This window comes from Aquarana catesbeiana, linkage group LG04, assembly GCF_042186555.1.
Source record: "Aquarana catesbeiana isolate 2022-GZ linkage group LG04, ASM4218655v1, whole genome shotgun sequence".
Taxonomy (NCBI): domain Eukaryota; kingdom Metazoa; phylum Chordata; class Amphibia; order Anura; family Ranidae; genus Aquarana; species Aquarana catesbeiana.
Genome location: NC_133327.1, coordinates 142,365,842 through 142,392,387, shown reverse-complemented (window position 1 = coordinate 142,392,387; position 26,546 = coordinate 142,365,842). Strand labels below are relative to the sequence as shown.

The following is a 26,546-nucleotide window of genomic DNA, read 5'->3' as shown; positions in this document are numbered from 1 at the left end:
CACTGAGCAGGAAGGGGGTAAAAGTGTCCGGCACTGAAGTGGTTATAACAGAAGAGACCTTAGTGGTCTCTTCTGTTCTAAATGTCCCCCCTGCCTGCCAGCGATGTGATTTGAACCACGCATGCGCAGCTCACGTTACATTTAGGCTGGGTTCACACTTAGTGCGGCCACGGGGTTACAGCAGGGGGTCCGGTGCATCCCTGTTCACTGTTTTAGGTCTGAAATTGGCTGAATTTAGACCCGAATTGAAGCTAAAGACACACAGGACTCTTCTCCCGTATGCTCTGCGGCCGCCGTGAACATCTGTAAACAAGCTCCATTGAGAGCAGGTCGCAGTCTCCTGTCATGCGAATTGGATGCGGACAAAACCTGCATTCAATTCGCAATAGTTTGAACATGCGAGACTCTAGGGAAAAAAAATGACGGTTGTTGCAACTTTGTATGTCACATGGTATTTGGACAGCAATTTTTTAAACCAAATTTTTTGGGAAAAAAACACTTGAGTAAAAAAATAAATAAAAAAAATAAAAACTGTAAAGTTAGCCAATTTTTTTGTATAACGTGACAGAGGATGTTACACCAAGTAAATAGATATCTCACATATCACGCTTTAAAATTGCGCACACTCGTGGAATGGCGTCAAACTTCCGTACTTAAAAATCTCCATAGGTGACGCTTTAAAATTTTTACAGGTTAGAGTTAAGCCTCGTGCACAAGATCGGATTTTCCGCAGACAAAGCGTCAGACGTTTGTCCGAAGGGCATTGGCCAAGAACTTGTCTTGCATACAAACGGCACACAATTGTCGGCCAACAAACACGAATGTAGTGACGTACTATGTGGTTCTTCAGCTCTTTAGCACCACCCTTTGGGCACCTTCTGCTAATGTTGTGTTTGGTGAGCATTGATTCCGAGCATGCGTATTTGTACTTTGGACTTTTGTCTGACGGATTCGTGTACACATGATCGGAAAATCTGACAACAGACCGTGGTCCGTGGAAAATTTATAAGCCTGCCATCCAACATTTGTCTGTGGAAAATCCAACAACAATTGTCCGATGGAGCGTACAAACAGTCGGATTTTAGGCCAACAGTCTGTCAACACACAATTCCGTCGGAAAATCCGTTCGTGTGTACGAGGCTTTACAGAAGAGGTCTGGGGCTAGAATTATTGCTCTCATTCTAACGTTTGTGTGGTTTGAACATCGATTACATATGCAGACGCGACCTACGTATGTGTTCACTTCTGCGTGCGAGCACGTGGGGCCGGGGGCGCTTTATTTTTTTTTTATTATTTATTTTATTTTTACATTTTCTCTTAAAAAATATATATTTTTTATAACTTTTATTCCTTTTACAAGAGATGTACATATCTAGCAATAGTGCATGACAGGTCCTCTTTATGGAGAGATTGGGGTCTATATGACCCCACATCTCTCCTCCAGGCTGAAAAGCCTGAGATCAAAAAAAAAAAAAAAAAAAATCTCAGGCTTTCCAGCTGAGTCCCTGGCATTGTTTACTTCTGCTGGCCCGGACGTGATGTGACGTCATAACGCCGCACCCGGGTCTCCGAAAATCGTAGAGACTTCCAGGGACCATCTGTGCCTCGGTTTTCTCGATGGCTACCTTCCAGCACTGGTGGATTCCTTCTCTGGCTCGTCGATCGGGGGAGCCGGTAGAAGCACCAGAGGTTGGCACTGCCTGTAAGAAGGATAAACAGCCACAATGATTGTTCTTACGGTACAGGGAATCGCCAGCTGCAAAAAATACCTGAATGATGCCTGTAACTGCAGGCATCATTCTGATATCCACAATGAAAGCCCAGGACGTCATATGACATACTACTGTATGGAAATGGTTAAAAAGAGCCCACCAGAAAGCAATAGGTCAATCACGGGCAGACTTGCTATATGGAAAAAAAAACTTTAAAATGAACTCTGACATAGTTCAATTTATTATGAGATAAACCCATCACCACTCACAAGTCCGGGATGTTCTTCAAAAACTCAGGTACTTGTTGAGTGTTGATGAGACCATGAGGCTGATATGTACAAGTGGAACACAGACGGCCAGGGACATTTAAATGCAGACTTTGTTTTGTCCTTTTATTAAATAGTGCACTAGGTGCATACTCCCAAATGGAAATACTTTTGTAGCTAAGAATGATGTAGATTGTACCACCATTGGAATAGCCTACCTTATGGAATGCATCTGTGGTTCCTTCTATATAGGTAAGGCAAAATGTCCATTTCAAAAAAGGTTCCATGATCATATCTATTATGTCTCAAATTGGGAAAATGGTGTCTCCCATTGATAGACATGTGGGACTTGTTGATTGAGTTTATAAAGAGGAAAGAGGTGGGGTCTTCAATAAACGAGTCCTGCAGCGTGAAACCAAATGGATCCATAGCCTAAAAGCTACTGTACCACCAGGCCTAAATGACGTTAACAGTTTTAAGCCATTCCTTTAATTTTGCTTTGGCCATGCTGTTCTGTAGCATAAAATTATCTGCCCAAAAAATGACGTTAAATAAATAGAATATAAAAAACATATATGTCAAAATAATTCGTAGACCTTGTTTGGGTCACAGCTTGTTAAATTAAAACAAATGATATATACTTTTTCTTTTGATAGAACCATGAACATGGATATGCTTATTTTGAATATATGTATGTTTATAAAAAACATGTTTAAACTCAAGCCCACTTAAAGTGGATGTAAACCCTCACATATACCCAGTGAAGTGAACTGCCTCAGATGATACACTGAGATTAAAGTGGATGTAAACCCCTAAAAAAAAAATGAATTAAGATTTGTACCTTGTAGAGTATAGGATTTAATTTAATCTGTGCCCAGTCTTGCCATGAAGGGTTAATCCAACTCTGAGCAATTCTCATCTCTTTTCAGTAAATAAAAACTGACACATGGAGAAATAGGAGTCAGTTCTTCCCCCTTGCTGTGACAGACAGATGATTTCCTTATCTCATGCAAGACCCTGAGAGAGGCATTCTGTGTACTTTATATCCCCCTCCTTTCTTCTCCAGCTCTCCCAGGATTGGCTGCTCCACACCTCAGCATGATTGGGCATGCTGAAGTCATGCGGTGCCTTTTCTGAGTTTTGACTGGATGTTTCTCATGATGGGGTGTGATCCACAGATCAGTGTGAGAGGAGAAAATGTATATATAGTGCAGTGAACTCACAGGATGGGCAGCAGAGGACACACAAACAAATTATTTGATTTAGGGGAGCTGTATCTACTCAGAGATGGGCAGAGGAGTAGCTCCAGTGATTGGATTATTGTTATGGTGCAGTGTGTGTGTGTCTGAGGTCACCTGATCACAGTTGCAGCATTCATTTTGATCACAAGGATGTGTTATGTGGGGGAGGGGTGGATGTCTCACTTTTCATAGATTACACCCAGTAAGGCTGAATAGGCTCAAAGCTTACAGCCTACCAGTGTCACCCGACTGCTCCCACCAAGTCCCTTCACAAGTCACATGATTGCTCCCATCAAGTCCCTTTACGAGTCACCTGACTGCTCCCACCAAGTCCCAACACAAGTCACCTGACTGCTCCCACCAAGTCCTAACAGTGTCACCTAACTGCTCCCACCAAGTCCCTACTCGTATCACCTGACTGCTCCCACCAAGTCCCTAACAGTGTCACCTGACTGCTCCCACCAAGTCCCTTCACGAGTCACATCACTGCTCCCATCAAGTCCCTTTACGAGTCACCTGACTGCTCCCACCCAGTCCCAACACAAGTCACCTGACTGCTCCCACCAAGTCCCTAACAGTGTCACCTGACTGCTCCCACCAAGTCGCTAACAGTGTCACCTGACTGCTCCCACCAAGTCCCCTACACAAGTCACCTGACTGCTCCCACCAAGTCCCTACAGTGTCACCTGACTGCTCCCACCAAGTCCCTAACAGTGTCACCTGACTGCTCCTGCCAAGTCCCTAACAGTGTCACCTGACTGCTTCCGCCAAGTCCCTACTCGTATCACCTGACTGCTCCCACCAAGTCCCTAACAGTGTCACCTGACTGCTCCCACCAAGTCCCCTACACGAGTCACCAGACTGCTCCCACCAAGTCCCTACAGTGTCACCTGACTGCTCCCACCAAGTCCCTAACAGTGTCACCTGACTGCTCCCGCCAAGTCCCTAACAGTGTCACCTGACTGCTTCCGCCAAGTCCCTACTCGTATCACCTGACTGCTCCCACCAAGTCCCTAACAGTGTCACCTGACTGCTCCCACCAAGTCCCTTCACGAGTCACATGACTGCTCCCATCAAGTCCCTTTACGAGTCACCTGACTGGTCCCACCAAGTCCCTAACAGTATCACCTGACTGCTCCCACCAAGTCCTTAACAGTGTCACCTGACTGCTCCCACCAAGTCCCTAACAGTGTCACCTAACTGCTCCCACCATGTCCTTACACGAGTCACCTGACTGCTCCCACCAAGTCCCTACAGTGTCACTTGACTGCTCCCACCAAGTCCCTAACAGTGTCACCTGACTGCTCCCACCCAAGTCCCCAACAGTGTCACCTGACTGCTCCCACCAAGTCCCTACATGAGTCATCCAACTGCTCCCACCAAGTCCCTACATGGGTCACCTGACTGCTCCCACCAAGTCCTTACCCGTGTCACCTGACTGCTCACGCCAAGTCTATATTTTCTTGTACAAACATCATTAAAGTCCTACTCGTATCACCTGACTGCTCCCACCAAGTCCCTAACAGTGTCACCTGACTGCTCCCACCAAGTCCCTTCACAAGTCACATGACTGCTCCCATCAAGTCCCTTTACGAGTCACCTGACTGCTCCCACCAAGTCCCAACACAAGTCACCTGACTGCTCCCACCAAGTCCCTAACAGTGTCACCTAACTGCTCCCACCAAGTCGCTAACAGTGTCACCTGACTGCTCCCACCAAGTCCTTAACAGTGTCACCTGACTGCTCCCACCAAGTCCCTAAAAGTGTCATGTGACTGCTCCCACCATGTCCCTACACAAGTCACCAGACTGCTCCCACCAAGTCCCTACAGTCTCACCTGACTGCTCCCACCAAGTCCCTAACAGTGTCACCTGACTGCTCCCACCCAGTCCCTAACAGTGTCATATGACTGCTCCCGCCAAGTCGCTAACAGTGTCACCTGACTGCTCCCACCAAGTCCCTTGAACATGATACAGGAATTGGTCAGAGAGTGTGCCGACATGATACAGCCACTGCGAAATGTGGGCGTGGCTTAAATTGTGTAGCGGTACCCCCATAGCCAGTGGTGAATGTGCCCCTGAAGTGGCAGTTCAGGGGTGCCGTATAGTCACGGTGTGAAAGCACTTGATTTTATGGCACCATGGTCACTTTCACCACAACACACGTTTTTCACACCTGCCTCTTGGGCCGGGCCTTTTGGCCAGGACCAGGGGAAATTTTTATGCCTGGCCGGAGGGCCGGCCATTGTATAGCACAATGGCCACTTTCACTCTCCCATCTCACTATCTTCCCCACTCTTTCTTTTACCCCTGTTTGTCACCTTTTTGTCTTTTTTTTGGTTGTCTTTGTATACACGTTTTGTCACTGTGTGGCGAGTAGGGTGTGGGTCCTCGGGCCTACTCTGAAAGTCTTGGGAGGGGGTGGACATAGGCCTTTTGGCTTGGTTCGCCCTCTTCTTTGAGGGGTCTCCCTTCGGGGGAGCCCCACTGTACTTGGGTCGGTCTGCTTCGGCAGACCTTCCAGTTGTGAGGGTCCGCCTGGTTTCGGCCAGATGGACCCTTTGTCTGAGTACCTCAGTCCCTGTCTGGAGCCTAACGCCCCGGGGGATCAGGGTAAGGTCCTTCCCTAGTGGAGGACTCTGTACACCCGTTGCACGTTTTTGTGTTTCACTCTTTATGTGTGGGCACTTTTTTTTGGCACCGGGTGGAAGTTTTTGAGGTGTGTTTTGCACGCCACTGGCTTTTCGATAGAGAAGAAAAAAAAAAAAAAAAGCGGTACCCCCATAGAGGCTGTTGAGTATCTTGGTCCGTCTGTTACCCTGCCCAGCCAGGCACACATTTTTTCATTCCTCAGAGACAATAAAGCAGTCCTTGCTTTTTGTTTTTGTTTGTTTTATTGAGGGAATATTAAACTTGGATAGGGATGGGGACTCATGAGATGCCCAGGTGATCAAACATTGGAACTTGGGACTCTGTATACATCCTGTATATACATCACTCCATTTATCCTCCTGCACATTGCTTCCTTTCTTCTGAGTATCGCTCCATACTCCACCTGCACATCGCTTCCTATCTTCTGAGTGACGCTTCATACTGCTCCTGCACATTGCTTCCTCTCTTTTGTTCTCCAGACTAGCTAACACTGTAGGCCCAGCCAGGCCTAAAGCAAATGCCCTTTATAGGCAGGCACCGCGGGCCCCTATGGTGTAGCAAAAAGAAAATAGTAAGTTCTCATACTAGCTGTCCCGCATGCGGCTACTGATCCCAGTCAACCCTCTTTAGGCCCTCCCAGCCCTCCTGGCTGCAGCTGCCCAACACCACTGCCCACGACACCACAGTCCTCTCCTCTGGTTCTGCACCCATCTCCGACTGCACTCTCCCAGTCCTTTCAGGTGTTCCTCCCCAGTCCTCCCCGCTGTGCATGCCACTCACCAGCCCTCTTGGCTGCAACCAATTGTTCATCTCCCTGGAGACTTGCCCGGCAGTACTCTCTCCTGCTGTCCTCTCTTGCTCCTCCTGTGCCTTCTGTCCAGGAAACCTCCATGTTTTCTTGGAGAGCCCTATCCGCACCCGAGCCCAGGCCCAAGGTCACCCCCCCGACTGGGGAGCTCCCTTCAAGGCCCCAGCAGCCTTAGTACTCCATCTCCAACTCTTCCACCTGACAACTTCTCCCAAACTGGGCTGACCCTGGGTATTTGAGGAGGCCTGCCCCCTGCCAATTCCAAGTTGGGGATTGATCAGGGCTCCTGAGAATACCCCAGGCAGCTCCACCTCCCCTCTCTTCCTCTCTTTCCAGAACCTTCTAGAGAGCTCTGTAAAGAAGAAGGAAGTCTTGGTGATGCTGCCTGTGAGTCACCCAGCTTCTACCCTGAGCCACTCCCAGTCCAAATCAAACAAAAACACAGGCCTGGCTGCCAGCAAGGTCGGCCTAAAATTTACCTACACTAACAACTCTCACTGTAGCACCTACACCACTAGAGGGTGCTACAATTTGCATAAAATATTGGGCGTTGGCTTAAAGGGGTGTGGTTTAATACAGTCTGAGATGACTTACATAGTGCAGAATGTGGTAATGTTAAATAGGGAATGTACAGTGCAGAGTGGACGGCAATCCTGCTCACAAATAATATCTCGGGTCAGGCAACCTCCTTCGACTATCTCCTGGTCCTCTTACCGAGATAGAGTAACTGCGGGTATTTTGTCCAGCCTTTACCACTAATACTCTGTCTTTGTGAATCGCTCTTCCAAGCTTCCACTCCCGATGAATATCCTTGAACCGGACCCAAACCTCACTGTCAGGTGTCCTCTTTGGCTTGGGAACATGAAGATAGTCCCACACAAGTTCATTCTCCCATGTCTCCCGGGAACTCTACAACATCCATAATTTGTTCCGGGACATAGGGGTATTCAAAGCCCCATTCTTGAGCTACCTTTCGCTGAACCTCTCTCTGGAATCTAGAGAGTCTAGGCAAATCTTTACAAAATCCTAAACCCAGCACAATCTGCGCTATCCCCCTTCCCCTATATTGATAATAAAATCAATGACTGTGAACAAACAATTATAGACATAAAGTGCTGCAACCCAAAAAAAGAACTTGAATATCTAGTTCTGTGCCATATATAATAAATAAATTCAGGTGCGCTACTGGTGTCTTGATGATTAATGTGAGTCTTCAACTCAAACCTTTTTAAAACATTACCAAAGTAACAGAAAATAAATACATATTACAAACATGAGTGAATTCCCAAAAGAAATAAATAAATAAACAGCAATTTGTTAAATGGTGTATCAAACACAAATATGTATCAAAAATTATGTATCAAAAATTAACTAAAAAAATATATACTGATAAATAATAAATAAAAGTCCTTCTTTGTGTTAGTCGGATAGCTAATCCTTTCAGTGGCTGAACTTGCTGACAAGGTGATATACGCTGGCAAATCAATAACATAAGGGGGGGCCGCTGACCAGAAAAGTTGGACCCCTATTACAGGTGCCAAATTTTGGGCAGGAACGGCTGCTTGCCGGCTTCAGATCCGCCTAAGCTTGTTACTGAGCACAGGGATGTTCTCACCTCGACCGATGTTATTGTGTATTCTCAGGTGTCTCCAGGGTTTTGCCGATGTCGAGGCTCAAACAGCTGATTGCATCTGCGGTTAGGAATCCGCCCCACTTTCCTCACGAACGCTGACACTGGAGTATCGTATCTCAAACTTTGCTTCTGTGTGATCACTCGTTACCAAGTTGAAAGGAGGATAGAAAAAACTTCCACAGCGAAGTACATAAAAGTTCTTTATTAAAACTCATGGATGACTGACATCAAGATGGGAGCAGAAAATTGCAAAACGGACAGCTTGGCTGCTGCAAGGCTTGCCCAGCTGGTGTGTGGTGACGTCAGGTCCCGTAGCTCCGTCCAACGCGGCGTTTTTCCATAAGAGGCTTCAACGGGTCTCCTTTCCCCGTCGAAGCCTCTTATGGAGAAACGCCGCGTTGGACGGAGCTACGGGACCTGACGTCACCACACACCAGCTGGGCAAGCCTTACAGCAGCCAAGCTGTCCGTTTTGCAATTTTCTGCTCCCATCTTGATGTGAGTCATCCATGAGTTTTAATAAAGAACTTTTATGTACTTCACTATGGATGTTTTTTCTATCCTCCTTTCAACTTGGTAACGAGTGATCACACAGAAGCATAGTTTGAGATACGATACTCCAGTGTCAGCGTTCGTGAGGAAAGTGGGGCGGATTCCTAACCACAAGATGCAATCAGCTGTTTGAGCTCCGACATCAGCAAAACCCTGGAGACACCTGAGAATACACAATAACATCAGTCGAGGTGAGAACATCCCTGTGCTCAGTATCAAGCTTAGGCGGATATGAAGTCGGCAAGCAGCCGTTCCTGCCCGAAATTTGGCACCTGTAAGGCTCCAAAGACCCCGTAATAGGGGTCCAACTTTTCTGGTAAGCGGCCCCCCTTATGTTACTGATTTGCCAGCGTATATCACCTTGTCAGCAAGTTCAGCCACTGAAAGGATTAGCTATCCGACTAACACAAAGAAGGACTTTTATTTATTATTTATCAGTATATATTTTTTTAGTTAATTTTTGATACATAATTTTTGATACATATTTGTGTTTGATACACCATTTAACAAATTGCTGTTTATTTTTATTTCTTTTGGGAATTCACTCATGTTTGCAATATGTATTTATTTTCTGTCACTTTAGTAATGTTTTAAAAAGGTTTGAGTTGAAGACTCACATTAATCATCAAGACACCAGTAGTGCACCTGAATTTATTTATTATATATGGCACAGAACTAGATATTCAAGTTCTTTTTTTGGGTTGCAGCACTTTATGTCTATAATTGTTTGTTCACAGTCATTGATTTTATTATCAATATAGGAGAAGGGGGATAGCGCAGATTGTGCTGGGTTTAGGATTTTGTAAAGATTTGCCTAGACTCTCTAGATTCCAGAGAGAGGTTCAGCGAAAGGTAGCTTAAGAATGGGGTTTTGAATAACCCTATGTCCCGGAACAAATTATGGACGTTGTGGAGAGTTCCCGGGAGACATGGGAGGATGAACTTGTGTGGAACTATCTTCATGTTCCCAAGCCAAAGAGGACACCCGACAGTGAGGTTTGGGTCCGGTTCAAGGATATTCATCGGGAGTGGAAGCTTGGAAGAGCGATTCACAAAGACAGAGTATTAGTGGTAAAGGCTGGACAAAATACCCGCAGTTACTCTATCTCGGTGAGAGGACCAGGAGATAGTCGAAGGAGGTTGCCTGACCCGAGATATTATTTGTGAGCAGGATTGCCGTCCACTCTGCACCGTACATTCCCTATTTAACATTACCACATTCTGCACTATGTAAGTCATCTCAGACTGTATTAAACCACACCTCTTTAAGCCAACGCCTAATATTTTATGCAAATTGTAGCACCCTCTAGTGGTGTAGGTGCTACAGTGAGAGTTGTTAGTGTAGGTAAATTTTAGGCCGGCCTTGCTGGCAGCCAGGCCTGTGTTTTTGTTTGATTTGGACTGGGAGTGGCTCAGGGTAGAAGCTGGGTGACTCACAGGCAGCATCACCAAGACCTCCTTCTTCTTACAGAGCTCTCTAGAAGGTTCTGGAAAGAGAGGAAGAGAGGGGAGGTGGAGCAACCTTGGGTATTCTGAGGAGCCCTGATCAATCCCCAACTTGGAATTGGCAGGGGGCAGGCCTCCTCAAATACCCAGGGTCAGCCCAGTTTGGGAGAAGTTGTCAGGTGGAAGAGTTGGAGATGGAGTACTAAGGCTGCTGGGGCCTTGAAGGGAGCTCCCCAGTCGGGGGGGTTGACCTTGGGCCTGGGCTCGGGTGCGGATAGGACTCTCCAAGAAAACGTGGAGGTTTCCTGGACAGGAGGCACAGGAGGAGCAAGAGAGGACAGCGGGAGAGAGTACTGCTGGGCAAGTCTCCAGGGAGATGAACAATCGGTTGCAGCCAAGAGGGCTGGTGAGTGGCATGCACAGCGGGGAGGACTGGGGAGGAACACCTGAAAGGACTGGGAGAGTGCAGTCGGAGATGGGTGCAGAACCAGAGGAGAGGACTGTGGTGTCGTGGGCAGTGGTGTTGGGCAGCTGCAGCCAGGAGGGCTGGGAGGGCCTAAAGAGGGTTGGTGGTGCTACACCATAGGGGCCCGCGGTGCCTGCCTATAAAGGGCATTTGCTTTAGGCCTGGCTGGGCCTACAGTGTTAGCTAGTCTGGAGAACAAAAGAGAGGAAGCAATGTGCAGGAGCAGTATGGAGCGTCACTCAGAAGATAGGAAGCGATGTGCAGGTGGAGTATGGAGCGATACTCAGAAGAAAGGAAGCGATATGCCGGAGGATAAATGGAGTGATGTATATACAGGAAGTATACAGAGTCCCAAGTTCCAATGTTTGATCACCTGGGCATCTCATGAGTCCCCATCCCTATCCAAGTTTAATATTCCCTCAATAAAACAAACAAAAACAAAATGCAAGGACTGCTTTATTGTCTCTGAGGAATGAAAAAATGTGTGCCTGGCTGGGCAGGGTAACAGACAGACCAAGATACTCAGCAGCCTCTATGGGGGTAACGCTACACAATTTAAGCCACGCCCACATTTCGCAGTGGCTGTATCATGTCGGCACACTCTTTGACCAACTCCTGTATCATGTCCGCACGCATGACAGGATGGAGATATTTGGGTCATAATTAGACAGCTATGATTTGGGCAAAAGGTGGGGATGGGAAGAGACATTGTGGTGCAGGCTGGGGAGGAGGAATTTAATGATGTTTGTACAAGAAAATATAGACTTGGTGTGAGCAGTCAGGTGACACGGGTAAGAACTTGGTGGGAGCAGTCAGGTGACACTGTTAGGGACTTGGTGGGAGCAGTCAGGTGACTCGTGTAAGGACATGGTGGGAGCAGTTAGGTGACACTGTTAGGGACTTGGTGGGAGCAGTCAGATGACTCATGTAGGGACTTGGTGGGAGCAGTCAGGTGACTCGTGTAGGGACTTAGTTGGAGCAGTTAGGTGACTCGTGTAGGGACTTGGTGGGAGCAATCAGGTGATGCGAGTAGGGACTTGGTGGGAGCAGTCAGGTGACTCGTGTAAGGACATGGTGGGAGCAGTTAGGTGACACTGTTAGGGACTTGGTGGGAGCAGTCAGGTGATACTGTTAGGGACTTAGTTGGAGCAGTCACATGACTCATGTAGGGACTTGGTTGGAGCAGTCAGGTGACTTGTGTTGGGATTTGGTGGGAGCAGTCAGGTGACTCGTAAAGGGACTTGGTGGGAGCAGTTAGGTGACACTGTTAGGGACTTGGTGGGAGCAGTCAGGTGACATTGTAAGGGACTTGGTGGGAGCAGTCAGGTGACTCGTGTAAGGACTTGGTGGGAGCAGTCGGGTGACATGGGTAGGGACTGGGTGAGAGCAGTCAGGGACAGATGTAGGAACTTGGTGGGAGCAGTCAGGTGACACTGGTAGGCTGTAAGCTTTGAGCCTATTCAGCCTTACTGGGTGTAATCTATGAAAAGTGAGACATCCACCCCTCCCCCACATAACACATCCTTGTGATCAAAATGAATGCTGCAACTGTGATCAGGTGACCTCAGACACACACACTGCACCATAACAATAATCCAATCACTGGAGCTACTCCTCTGCCCATCTCTGAGTAGATACAGCTCCCCTAATTCAAATAATTTGTCTGTGTGTCTTCTGCTGCCCATCCTGTGAGTTCACTGCATTATACATACATTTTCTCCTCTCACACTGATCTGTGGATCACACCCCATCATGAGAAACATCCAGTCAAAACTCAGAAAAGGCACCGCATGACTTCAGCATGCCCAATCATGCTGAGGTGTGGAGCAGCCAATCCTGGGAGAGCTGGAGAAGAAAGGAGGGGGATATAAAGTACACAGAATGCCTCTCTCAGGGTCTTGCATGAGATAAGGAAATCATCTGTCTGTCACAGCAAGGGGGAAGAACTGACTCCTATTTCTCCATGTGTCAGTTTTTATTTACTGAAAAGAGATGAGAATTGCTCAGAGTTGGTCTAACCTTTCATGGCAAGACTGGGCACAGATTAAATTAAATCCTATACTCTGCAAGGTACAAATCTTAATTAAATTTTTCTTAGGGGTTTACATCCACTTTAATCTCAGTGTATCATCTGAGGCAGTTCACTTCACTGGGTATATGTGAGGGTTTACATCCACTTTAAGTGGGCTTGAGTTTAAAAATGTTTTTTATAAACATACATATATTCAAAATAAGCATATCCATGTTCATGGTTCTATCAAAAGAAAAAGTATATATCATTTGTTTTAATTTAACAAGCTGTGACCCAAACAAGGTCCACAAATTATTTTGACATATATGTTTTTTATATTCTATTTAACGTAATTTTTTGGGCAGATAATTTTATGCTACAGAACAGCATGGCCAAAGCAATATTAAAGGAATGGCTTAAAACTAATAACGTCATTTAGGCCTGGTGGTACAGTAGCTTTTAGGCTATGGATCCATTTGGTTTCACGCTGCAGGACTCGTTTATTGAAGACCCCACCTCTTTCCGCTTTATAAACTCAATAAACAAGTTCCACATGTCTATCAATGGGAGACACCATTTTCCCAATTTGAGACATAATAGATATGATCATGGAACCTTTTTTGAAATGGACATTTTGCCTTACCTATATAGAAGGAACCACAGATGCATTCCATAAGGTAGGCTATTCCAATGGTGGTACAATCTACATCATTCTTAGCTACAAAAGTATTTCCATTTGGGAATATGCACCTAGTGCACTCTTTAATAAAAGGACATTCAAAACAAAGTCCGCATTTAAATGTCCCTGGCCGTCTGTGTTCCACTTGTACATATCAGCCTCATGGTCTCATCAACACTCAACAAGTACCTGAATTTTTGAAGAACATCCCGGACTTGTGAGTGGTGATGGGTTTATCTCATAATAAATTGAACTATGTCAGAGTTCATTTTAAAGTTTTTTTTTCCATATAGCAAGTCTGCCCGTGATTGACCTATTGCTTTCTGGTGGGCTCTTTTTAACCATTTCCATACCGTAGTACATCATATGACGTCCTGGGCTTTCATTGTGGATATCTGAACGATGCCTGCAGTTACAGGCATCATTCAGGTATTTTTTGCAGCTGGCGATTCCCTGTACCGTAAAAACAATCATTGTGGCTGTTTATCGTTCTTACAGGCAGTGCCATGCTCCAGTGCTTCTACTGGCTCGCCCGATCGACGAGCCAGAGGAGGAATCCACCAGTGCTGGAATGTAGCCATCGAGAAAACCGAGGCACAGATGGTCCCCGGCAGTCTCTACGATTTTCGGAGACCCGGGTGCGACGTTATGACGTCCCATCACGTCCGGGCCGGCAGAAGTAAACAATGCCAGCGACTCAGCTGGAAAGCCTGAGATTTTTTTTTTATTTTTTTTTTTTAGCTCAGGCTTTTCAGCCTGGAGGAGAGATGTGGGGTCATATAGACCCCAATCTCTCCATAAAGAGGACCTGTCATGCACTATTGCTAGATATGTACATCTCTTGTAAAAGGAATAAAAGTTATAAAAAATATATACTTTTAAAGAGAAAATGTAAAAATAAAATAAAGAATAAAAAAAATAAAGCGCCCCCGGCCCCACGTGCTTGCACGCAGAAGTGAACACATACGCAGGTCGTGTCTGCATATGTAAACGACGTTCAAACCACACAAACGTTAGAATGAGAGCAATAATTTTAGCCCCAGACCTCTTCTGCAAAGCCTCATACACACCATCGGATTTTCCGACGGAATTGTGTGTTGACAGACTGTTGGCCTAAAATCCGACTGTTTGTACGCTCCATCGGACAATTGTCGGATTTTCCACAGACAAAATGTTGGATGGCAGGCTTATAAATTTTCCACAGACAACGGTGTGTTGTCAGATTTTCCGATCATGTGTACACAAATCCGTCAGACAAAAGTCCAACGTACAAACACGCATGCTCGGAATCAATGCTCACCAAACACAACATTAGCAGAAGGTGCCCAAAGGGTGGCGCTAAAGAGCTGAAGAACCACATAGTACGTCACTACAGTCATGTTTGTTGGCCGACAATTGTGTGCCGTTTGTATGCAAGACAAGTTCTTGGCCAATGCCCTTCGGACAAACGTCTGACGCTTTGTCTGCGGAAAATCCGATCTTGTGCACGAGGCTTAACTCTAACCTGTAAAAATTTTAAAGCGTCACCTATGGAGATTTTTAAGTACGGAAGTTTGGCGCCATTCCACGAGTGTGCGCAATTTTAAAGCGTGATATGTGAGGTATCTATTTACTTGGTGTAACATCCTCTGTCAGGTTATACAAAAAAAAATGGGCTAACTTTACAGTTTTTATTTTTTTTTATTTATTTTTTTACTCAAGAAAGTGTTTTTTTCCCAAAAAATTTGGTTTAAAAAAATTGCTGTCCAAATACCATGTGACATACAAAGTTGCAACAACCGTCATTTTTTTTCCCTAGAGTCTCACATGTTCACACTATTGCGAATTGAATGCAGATTTTGTCCGCATCCAATTCGCATTACAGGAGACTGCGACCTGCTCTCAATGGAGCTTGTTTACACATGTTCACGGCGGCCGCAGAGCATACGGGAGAAGAGTCCTGTGCGTCTTTAGCTTCAATTCGGGTCTGAATTCAGCCAATTTCAGACCTAAAACAGTGAACAGGGATGCACCGGACCCCCTACTGTAACCCCGTGGCCGCACTAAGTGTGAACCCAGCCTAAATGTGACGTGAGCTGCGCATGTGTGGTTCATATCACATCGCCGGCAGGGAGGGGGGGACATTTAGAACAGAAGAGACCACTAAGGTACCACTTCAGTGCCGTACATTTTTACCCCCTTCCTGCTCAGTGCACTTTTCAGCACTGTCACATGTTGAATGGCAATTTTTATAATTTTGGTCAAACAAATAGAGCTTTCTTTCAGCGGTGTTAAATCACTGCCTGTTTTTTTTTATGCTAAATAAACAAAAATTACCCAAGATTTTTAAAAAAAGTGTTTTTATTCATTTGTTATAAAATTTTGCAAATCTTTCTTTATAAAATTTATGCCAAAATGTATTTTGTTCCATTTTGCTGGAAAAAATAACCCAAACCAGTGTATATTATTTAGTCTATAGCAAATGTATAGTCTCCACAAACTATAGGATATACAGTATATTCTTAGCTCAAAAATAGTTAATTCACTTGCTCTCAGCTTTCTCCAAATCACACAGTGTCCCATGATGTTGTCTTGCACACGGCCACCAATACCACCTAGGGAGTAACAACATAATGATATGCCCTGATTGTTGAACCTGAGCAGCTTTAGTAGAAGCAAAAAGTGGACTGCACAGCTTCAAGTCCCCAGTGTTCTCCTCAGGTCCCCCTCTGCTTCGGCTCTTGGCCTTTTAGATGCTCATCCTGCTCAGAATATATAGCAAAATTGGGGAAAAGGGACAAAGTTACTCCAGAGAGTCACATCAATATGTTTATTTAAACACTTCATATCGGAGCCAATTCTGACACTTCTCTCCTACAAGTAAAAATCTACTCTCTCCTCGCTAGAAAATTACTTGGAACCCCCAAACATTATATATTTTTTTTATTGTGGAGAGGCCCTATAGAATAAAATGGTGGGTGTTGCAATTTTTTTTGTCACACGGTATTTGCGCAGCGGTTTTTCAAACGCAATTTTTTTTGAGAAAAAAAAAAAACACTTTCATGAATGATGTTTCTGGGGAGTGGTCAGTACACACTGTGTACAGAATGACTCCATGCAGCTATATTGCAATGCATTCTCAAAAAATTACAGTGGCTGCAGATTGAAAAGGAAATGTGATTTTTAATAACATTCAATTACAATATGATTAGTGTCTCAATTATATGTGCTATATTAATTTTGTTTTGTTTTTTTCCCCCACGAAAGTGGAGTTACCCTTTTAATCTGGAGGGTTTTTGCCTCAGAGTATTGACCCGGAAAGTATTGAAGTCAGGGACAGCAAGGCAACTAGGAGGTCAGCAAAGACCACCCCGTATTCTTCCCTTAAAGTGACCCTGTCAGCACAGGAACATTTGTTTCCGATAACCTACCTGCTAAAAGACGAGTGAAATGACTTGAAAAGCCTCTCTGGCCCCTTCACATATTCCACACTTCTGGGTGTATGGAATATCTGCTCCCCCACTGTGGTTTCTCCATCAGCTAGTATATTGCTACAGCAGGCACATGCCTGATCAGAGAAAACACAGTGCATAGCAGGGTAGACTGATATTCCATGGACCTGGAGATGTGGGATACTTGAAGCGAAGTGGCAGCATTTAAAGAAGTGCTGACTATATTCATTTTTCTTTTAGCAGGTAGGCTTTTATATTCAAGTGACACTGATGACAGGGTCACTTTAACCACTTACCCACTGGCACTTAAACCCCCTTCCTAACCAGACCAATTTTCAGCTTTCGTTGCTCTCACATTTTGAATGACAATTACTCAGTCATGCAACTTTGTACCCATATGAAAAGTTTGTCCTTTTTTCACACAAATAGAGCTTTCTTTTGGTGGTATTTGATAACCTCTGGGTGGTTGTTTTTTTGTGCTATAAATGAAAAAATGCCAAAAATTTATGTAAAAAAAAATATATATATATATTTTTTCTTTTCGGTTTATAAAATTTTGCAAATTTGTAATTTTTCTTCAAAAAATTTTGGCCAAAATTTATACTGCTACATATCTTTGGTAAAAATAACCCAAATAAGTGTATATTATTTTGTCTGTGTGAAAGTTATAGTCTACAATCTAGGGTGCCAATCATTGAAAATTGATCACACCTAATGCACCGATGGCTTGAGACCCTAACAAGCCAGGAAAGTACAAATACCCCCCAAATGACCCCTTTTTGGAAAGTAGACATTCCAAGGTATTTAGTAAGAGGCATGGTGAGTTTTTTGTTGTAAGTTGTAATTTTTTTCCCACAATTCTTTGCAAAATGAAGATTTTTTTTTTTTTTCACAAAATTGTCATATTAACAGGTTTTCTCACACACAGCATATGCATACCACAAATTATACCCAAAAATACATTCTACTATTCCTCACAGTATGACGATACCACATGTGTGAGACTTTTACACAGCCTGGCTACATACAGAGGCCCAACATGCAGGGAGCACTGTCAGGCATTCTAGGGACATAAATTACACATATAATTTTTTTGACTACTTCTTACACTTTTGAAGGCCCTGGAGTACCAGGACAATGGAAACGCCCAAAAAATGACCCCATTTTGGAAAGCAAACACCCTAACATGAAGTTTATGAGGCATAATGAGTCCTTTGAACATGTAATTTTTTTCCACAAATTTTTGGAAAATGTGGAAAAACAATGAAAACTTTTTTTTTTTTTTTTTTTTTTTACACACAAAGTTGTCCATTTATACAATATTTCCAACACATAGCATGTACATAGCCAAAATTACACCCCAAAATATATTCTGCTACTCCTCCCGAGTATAACGATATGACGTGTGAGATTTACACAGCCTGGCCAAATACAGAGGCCCAACCTGCAGGGAGCACCATCGAGTATTCTAGGGGCATAAATTTCAAATCTAATTTGACTATCTATTACACTTTTGTGAGGCACTGTAGTGGCATGGAGGTGACACAGATGAGAACTGATGTGGCATGGATGAGTCATGGATGGGGATGGATGAGCTGTGGATGGGGATGGCTGAGTATGGGTGGGGATGGCTGTGATTATGGATGGGGATGGCTGTGAGTATGGATGGGATGGCTGAGTATAGGAATTGACACAGCAGTGCTGTGGGCACTACAGATCCAGCCCACAGCGCTGCTGCAACCGTACTCTCCCCCTCTCCTCGGAGAGACGAACCGGGTATGCGCCAGCTTGTTTACAACTGATTGCTTGGTCATTTGATGGAGCAATCGCGTTGTAAGGGACCGCTGCCATCGGCCCTATACAGTGATCCCTGATCTGTGATGCCGACAGTCACGGATATTCTGGGAGGATTCTGTGAGGGCATTATAGTACACCCTCCAAAAGTTATCCGACCGCCCTGCAGCCGTTTTTCAGCTATGGGCAGTCAGCAAGTGGTTAAGAAGCCAAAGTCTTTGAGCACATGTGAATGCTTACTGTACTGCGAGCTGGACTTTGTTCTGTATAACTGTCGGTATTAAATGATGTCCCTTCAGCACCGTGTCTGGCTGATAAGAGGCATGTCTGAGAAGCTGCTACTCCTAACAAAATGAGATTTAATTCTGCTTAGGGCTGATTTGCACAGGACAGAGAACCAGCCACCTGTACAAATCAATGACATGCTGTGACTGTATGCCGAAAACCACATATCCCCATGTTTACTTGCAAATAGGAAAAGATGAGCAGTGCTGGACCCAAACTGTCTGTGTTCAGGGGTGCACATCTGTCCCTGTACACAACTAAACACATGGATGTGCGATTACCTGCGTACAACCATAGCCTGTCATTGACTTGTACAGGTTGTTGTATGCCAGGCATGTCCAAAGTCCAGCCTGCGGGCCAATCGCGGCCCACGTTCTGGTTTTGAACGGCCCGCCTGGTTATTTGGACATATATATCTTTTGTGGCCCCCAACAATCTCCCAGCGCCGGGGCCACAAAAGATATACATGTCCAGATGCCTTGGAGGGGACAGGGAGGAGGCAGGATGAGAGCCGTGCACTCAGGAGTATTTCCTGTTTACACTGCGTCCTTTATAATAGGAAGTCCCTTCTCCGGCGCTGCCATTGGACGACTGTTCTGTCCATCAAAGGAGGCGGGACTTTCTATTAAAGAGGCCGCCATGAAAACAGGAGTTTATCCTGTATGTGATCTTTTGGCGCTCATCCCCCTCCCTGTCCCCTCCGAGGCTGCAGATGGATGGGCATAATTCAGGCTGCACTGATTGCAATGGTGAGTCTGCATTCCTGACATTATTGACAATGAGGGCTGCATTCCTGACACTTCTGACAATGATGAGGGCTGCATTTCTGACATTCCTGACAATGGGGGGGCTGCATTCCTGACAATGATGGGGGCTGCATTCCTGACAATGATGGGGGCTGCATTCCTGACAATGATGGGGGCTGCATTCCTGGCAATGATGGGGGCTGCATTCCTGGCAATGATGGGGGCTGCATTCCTGGCAATGATGGGGGCTGCATTCCTGGCCATACTGGGTGCTGCATTCCTGGCCATGGTGGGTGCTGCATTCCTGGCCATGGTGGGTGCTGCATTCCTGGCCAAGGTGGGTGCTGCATTCCTGGCCATGGTGGGTGCTGCATTCCTGGCCATGGTGGGTGCTGCATTCCTGCCAATGGTGGGCGCTGCATTCCTGCCAATACTGGTTGCTGCATTCTTGCCAATACTGGGTGCTGCATTCCTGGCCATACTGGGTGCTGCATTCCTGGCCATACTGGGTGCTGCATTCCTGGCAATGGTGGGGCTGCAGGTGGGCACTGACTCTTATTTTGCTTCATAGTTCTTTATTTAAAACTTAGTTTTTTTTCCTGAAACTTCCCTCTTAAAGTGAAGGTGCGTGTTATACGCCAATAAATACAGTATATCCAAATAACACGCCCGAGATCATCTCTTTACTCACACACACAGCCAAAAAGGCACAAGGATTCTTGTTGGGCTGTGTATTAGTGCTCGAACTAACACACAGACCAAATTTTAATGGTTTAAAGAATGTCAGGCAAAATGGTCGGCCCTCACGCATGTTCACTTCATCATATCTGGTCCTCTTTGAAAAAAGTTTGGACACCCCTGTTGTATGCAAACACCTTTCCATCCCTCCCAACAGTCCCAGATGGGACTTTCCTGAATTTTTCCCTTTGTCCCGTGTACAGGGGCTTTGTCTCCCACATCACCCCATCCGTTCATTATACACAAACATCTGTGCATCTGCCATATCTCTGCCCATATTTCCCCCACTAGGTTCATATCTGTCTCCCCACTTGCCTTCTTCCGCCTCCACCAGTCTTCCATCTTTCTCCGTCCTCATCTCTCAGTACAAAATTTATATTTCCATCTGTCATCAATCATTCACATACCTAATCCACCCTGGTATCTGACCGATTCTTCTTCACACATCCCCACCTATTTCACATTTCCTCCATCCCTCCCTCAAGCAGCGATTACCTGTAAGTATTCAGCCCTGGATGCAGATTGTCTGCCCCATGAGCGATTATATGCTAGTGCCTGCGATTTGCTGCAGGAGTTGTCTACCCCTCGTTCCTCATGAAGTGATTGGAGGGATTACCTGCAATGATTGGCCCTGGAGGCAGGGTTTTCAACTAATCGCCAGGAACCTTCACTGGGGTTCCCACATGTAATTGTACATGCCAATGTGAAAATGGAAACTAAGATCTATTATTTTATATCCTAATATTCTAAGGCCTCATGCACACTTGAGCCCCTCCTTAATACTAATTTTACAAGTGTTTAAAGTTTTTTTTCTGCCCCAAAATGCCCCTGTATGTTAACCTATGGGTCCATGCATACATAGCCATTTAAAAGGAGTTCAGAGGCAGGGGTGTTTAACCAGTTACCAACCGGCCCATAGCCAAATGACAGCTGCAGGGCGGTTGGATAACTCTGGGAGCATGTACTATGACGTGATTATTTGAATTAAATTGAAAAGGGGTATGGCGCTCCCTATGGGGTTAAATGGGTTAGTGTATGGGGGGGTGTAGGTTATGTTATATCCCCAGGTGGTTTCCCCCACTATGATCCTAATAGAGGTACCTAATACCAGCAGGAAAAGTTAGTTACCAAAATTATAGGTCTATAATTATATATAACAGCAAAAGTAAATAAATGATTAGACAAGGAGCTGTTTTCAATGGTAGTTCGAACAAGCCCTATAAGGGATGTGTGCTGAGGCCCCTACAGCTGTGATAGGTCTGCACCATATACCACCACAAAGTGAAGTGGTTATAACTTATAAATGTAAAACATATGTGCTCTACTAGTGCAAATAATATCCAAAGCATATAATAAACTCTGCCTAAACAGTGCAAATAAATGTATAAATATAAATGTATTACAAAGAAATACACATCATAATCAAAGTCCAGTGATCAAATAATTGCATCTCGAACTAATTAGTGCAGAAAAGAATCAATTAAAATTTTTTTGTGATTATAGTCCTTAGAGTGAAAAAACTGTTCAAACCCAGTGTTCCAAGCAATTTTCTTAGCAAAAGAAAACCGTGACTTGAGTGCTCTCAAATAGTTCCTGTGACTTTTGTGCTCCCCCTTATGGGTCCCCACTCACCGAATCCAACAGCCCCAAAAGGGGCAACCAGCGTAGGATATCTCAATCACGATCTCCTCTCCACATCAATCGTGTAGGGCATTCGGGATGATTTCCGTGCTGTTGGTTTTCCCAATGGCTTCCCGGATCCACCAGCCCCAGACGAGGCAGACTGCATGGGGTATTACGATCCCAATCACCTCTCCACCACAGTCCTACTGAGCATCCGGGTAATTTCCTTACTATTGAGTTACGATGTTCACAATGGCTCCCTCATAAAAGAAAAAATAGGAGGCTCCCTTGGTGTAGTAAGTATAAGAACTTTTTATTAAAAAAAACTCCAGCATTCAAGGGAGTTAACATTAAAAACAAAAGGTAAACTAAATAGATTAAAAAATGCAGCAGTTTGCTACCACAGGGTACAGATATGTGCCTGAAAACAGGCCCGTAGTCCCTTGGTAGGACTAAAAAGCACTTTAGGCCTCATGCACACTGGACGCTTTGGCTAAATCTCCTAGATGTCCATCTTCTGGCATCAGGAAAAACACACTTGATGTTTCTGAATGCGTGTACCACATTTGGGCATCAATTCATTTAATTGGCCAGAAAAAGAATTTATACTGTCCACTGAAATGAATTAATGCTCAAGCGCCCGTAGTGGAATAGATGCGTACCGCTGGTTGGAGCTGTTTGCGCTCCACCTGCGTTCCAAACGGGGTCCGTACCCGCAAGTGACGTAGCGTGCGTGGCGCCATCGTACGCGTTTTGTCATTGACGTCTTCAGCGACAGGTTGACGGCGCCATGCACGCTACGTCACTTGCGGGTACGGACCCCGTTTGGAACGCAGGTGGAGCGCAAACAGCTCCAACCAGCGGTACGCATCTATTCCACTACGGGCGCTTGAGCATTAATTCATTTCAGTGGACAGTATAAATTCTTTTTCTGGCCAGTTAAATGAATTGATGCCCAAATGTGGTACACGCATTCAGAAACATCAAATGTGTTTTTCCTGATGCCAGAAGATGGACATCTAGGAGATTTAGCCAAAGCGTCCAGTGTGCATGAGGCCTAAAGTGCTTTTTAGTCCTACCAAGGTTTTTTCAGGTTCTAATACAAAGCAAAGCTGATTGTGTCTCATAATAAGCAAACGTGCCTTTTATTTATTTTTTTTACCTTCATTTTACAAATGTGATCTCCCTTATTGAATGCAATCCCCTCTATTTACATCAATTGTTTTGTGTGCATTAATTTACATTTAATATTATTAATTCCTGGGGCTCTATCCGGGCCATGTCGCATCCATTGCAATACATGAAGAGCACGGATGGTGTTGTCCCTAGCTTCCCGTCCTTTTATAAACCCCGTCTGGTCTGGGTGTACCAAATCGCCTACATGTTCCCGAAGTCTCAGGGCCAAGATTTTTGCCAATAATTTGGTGTCAGAGTTAAGCAGAGAGATAGGCCTGTAGTTAGCACATGCCTGGGGATCCTTTCCCTCTTTTGGTAATACCGTTATATATGCCAGTAATGCTTCTGGAGAGAGTGGGTTTGAAGCATTAATAGAGTTGAAATAACTACAGAGTGGCTTTACCAAAACTGGGAGAAGTTTCTTATAATATGAGTTTGTCAGCCCATCTGGCCCTGGACTTTTCCCAGGGGGCAGGGTTGCTATCACTCTGCTCAACTTTATGACCGTGATTGGGCATTCCATATCTTCGGATATTTCTCTAGGTATTATGGGCATGGTGGCGCTCTCCATGTATTCATCTATCTCATTCCTCCTTTGACCCTCTATTTCCCCTCCTTCAGATGGTTCTGTTTTAGCGATGTTATATAGGGCCTCATAGAATTTACCAAATTCTTTAGCTATGGCCTTTGTATCCATTATTTTCTTGCCTTGCACTAATAAGCTATGCACGTGCCTAGAGCCCAGTTGTTTTTTGAGTTGTTTTGCCAGTAGCCTTCCACATTTATTGCCTTGTTCATATGCTCTATTGGCAAAAAACCTAATTTTGTTCTTCGCTCTATATTCTAGGCATTGTGAAAGCTCTGCTCTTAAGCTCTCCAGACATCTACCATCCATTTGGTCAAGATTTTTCTTGTGCTTTCTCTCTAGGACCCTGATCTTCTCTAGTAGTTCGTCTATCTCTCTTTTGCCTTCCTTCTTCATATGCGCACCAATGGCGATTAGCTCCCCTCTTACAACTGCCTTATGGGTTTCCCACACCACTTGATCTGACATTTCTTCTGTTTTATTTATTTCAAAATATTCCTTTATCTTAATACTTAGTTTCTCCACTATGTCCTCCTTGTCCAACAGCGACTCATTCAGACGCCATATTCGTTCCAAATGCGCCAATTGTGTTGGTCAGATAGATTTAGGGACTTTTATTCTTTTTTATTGTTTTACTGGTAATGGCGGTGATCTGCGAATTGTAGCAGATGTAAATGTGCAGATGCAATGTAAAAATGATACTGGCAGGGAAGGGGTTAACACTAGGGGGGGCGATCAAGGGGTTATGTGTGTTCCCTAGGTGTGTTCTAACTGTAGGGGGGATGGGCTTACTGGAAAATGACAGAGATCACTGCTCCCGATCACTGGGAACAGAAGATCCCTGTCATGTCACTAGGCAGAACAGGGAATCGTCTTGTTTACATAAAAAGTTCCCCATTCTGCCTCTGCTCACCGCGATCGCGGGCATTGAGTCCGCGCGCCCACTATCCTCCTATTAATAGGTAATACTTAATAAATATAGAATGGAATAAATATACGCCAATGCCGGCTGTGCCTTCCTCCTGCGAGGAGACTGGTCATTGGAGGAACGAGCGAAAGTTGTGCACCTGGCTGTGGAAAATACTGTGTGCCTGGCTGTGGGGGCTGCAACAAAGGAAGATCCTGGAAAGTACTAGCGGCTCCTACAGGAGTAGCGCTACAAATTTAAAAGACTGTTTCCAGTGAGTGTATGGAGACTCTGGACTTGTAGAGAAGCCTGTCCTCTTATGGCAATGTGTGAACTTTATGATGAAATAAGCCATCAGGTAATTATTTTGCAGTACTTGGAGACAGAATGAAGAGATGAAGCTTTGGTCATCAACCTTAACCGTGTAGATATCCAACTTCTTAATGAGACAGGAGTTTGTGACTAGTTGCTTGGGATCAACCATGTGAACAAAAGGTTCCTTGATGGCTACATCTTGATACTCAGCATGTCAAAACCATAGACATTCTCCCACCATCTTGCAGTCCTTGTATTGTCCATCTTCTATAGCAGCTGCATAAAGTGTTGCAGGATCAGGAAATATAAGCCCATCAGGTGTCAGCCATTTGCTCAGTAACAGTGTTGAGCATTGATTCATAGAGCAGACAACATCCCATCCATTCAATTAATATTATGTCAACTCTTTTGACTGGCAGCTTCATTTCCTCCACCTTGCCCTTGAAGATGGTTACATCATAACCTAGTTTGTTTGCCTTTACAATCTTGATGACGTAGTCCGAAATACTTGAGCACCCAATCTTTTTTTGTCCCAGCCTAAAGGCCCGTACAAACGTACGAAAATCGGAAGTAAAATTTCGTCCGACGAATGATCTGCCGATTTTCGGATCATTAGTACGGTGCTTTTGACAGCCGATTCCGGTTTTTCTTTAGATAAAAGCTGGATGTGCAGACTATAAAATTTTTGTTGAATGTGAACTCAATGTTCCATTTTCATTTAATCAGTATGGTTTGCATACGAAAAAAATTGTAAGAGCAAGACTATGCATGCTCAGAAACTAAAGAATACATACAAAACTATTCAACACATTACATCACTTCTGAAGTTGTATTCTGTGGTACGAGAATTTTCATATGGTGAGTAACCTCTTCACTTTCGACATGAGACTAGCATGCAACAAAAAACGGATGAACGGTCTTCCAAAAATCTGATCGTGTGTACGAGGCTTTAACTGCCAACATGCAAAGCATTCCTGTTCCACTTCCTACATCCAAGATAACTTTGTCCTTGAACAAGTGTCTGTTGTGAAGCATTTCGTTTCGATAGGTCAGAGTCCGAACTTCATCTTCAACAATTCCTTGTGGATACCAAAGTTCACAAATGGTTCAAAGTAGTAGTCTTTAGAAGTCATCTCTTCAGCTGATGGTTTGATGCTGCTCTCTGGTTGGATACAGAGAACCTCCATGCTGCAGGTGCTTGCTTCCACCATGTTGCCAGCACCGAGTCTCCCTCGCCTGCTGCACTGCACACAACCAGAAGCCTATGAATATAAAACAGGCTTCCTGTGAGAGAACTGTGACATGTAGCGAGGCCTGGCTCTATATGAATCCTTGGAGAGCCCTGCCCACCACTTCAGCAAGTCAGCTAGACCCTACCTCATTTCCTGGCGCATCTAGCCCTTTCCTTCTTTCAATCGTGGAAACTCATCGTTACATGTGGGCATTATCTAGAATGGTCTGCATGCATATGGAACACCCAT

At 44.8% G+C, this 26,546-nt stretch overlaps 1 pseudogene; it reads right to left on the bottom strand.

Annotated features, from left to right (window-relative positions):
- Positions 1 to 24,125: 24,125 nt before the first annotated feature.
- Positions 24,126 to 26,276, bottom strand: LOC141141418 (protein arginine N-methyltransferase 1-like; annotated as a pseudogene).
- Between the last annotated feature and the right edge of the window lie 270 nt (positions 26,277 to 26,546).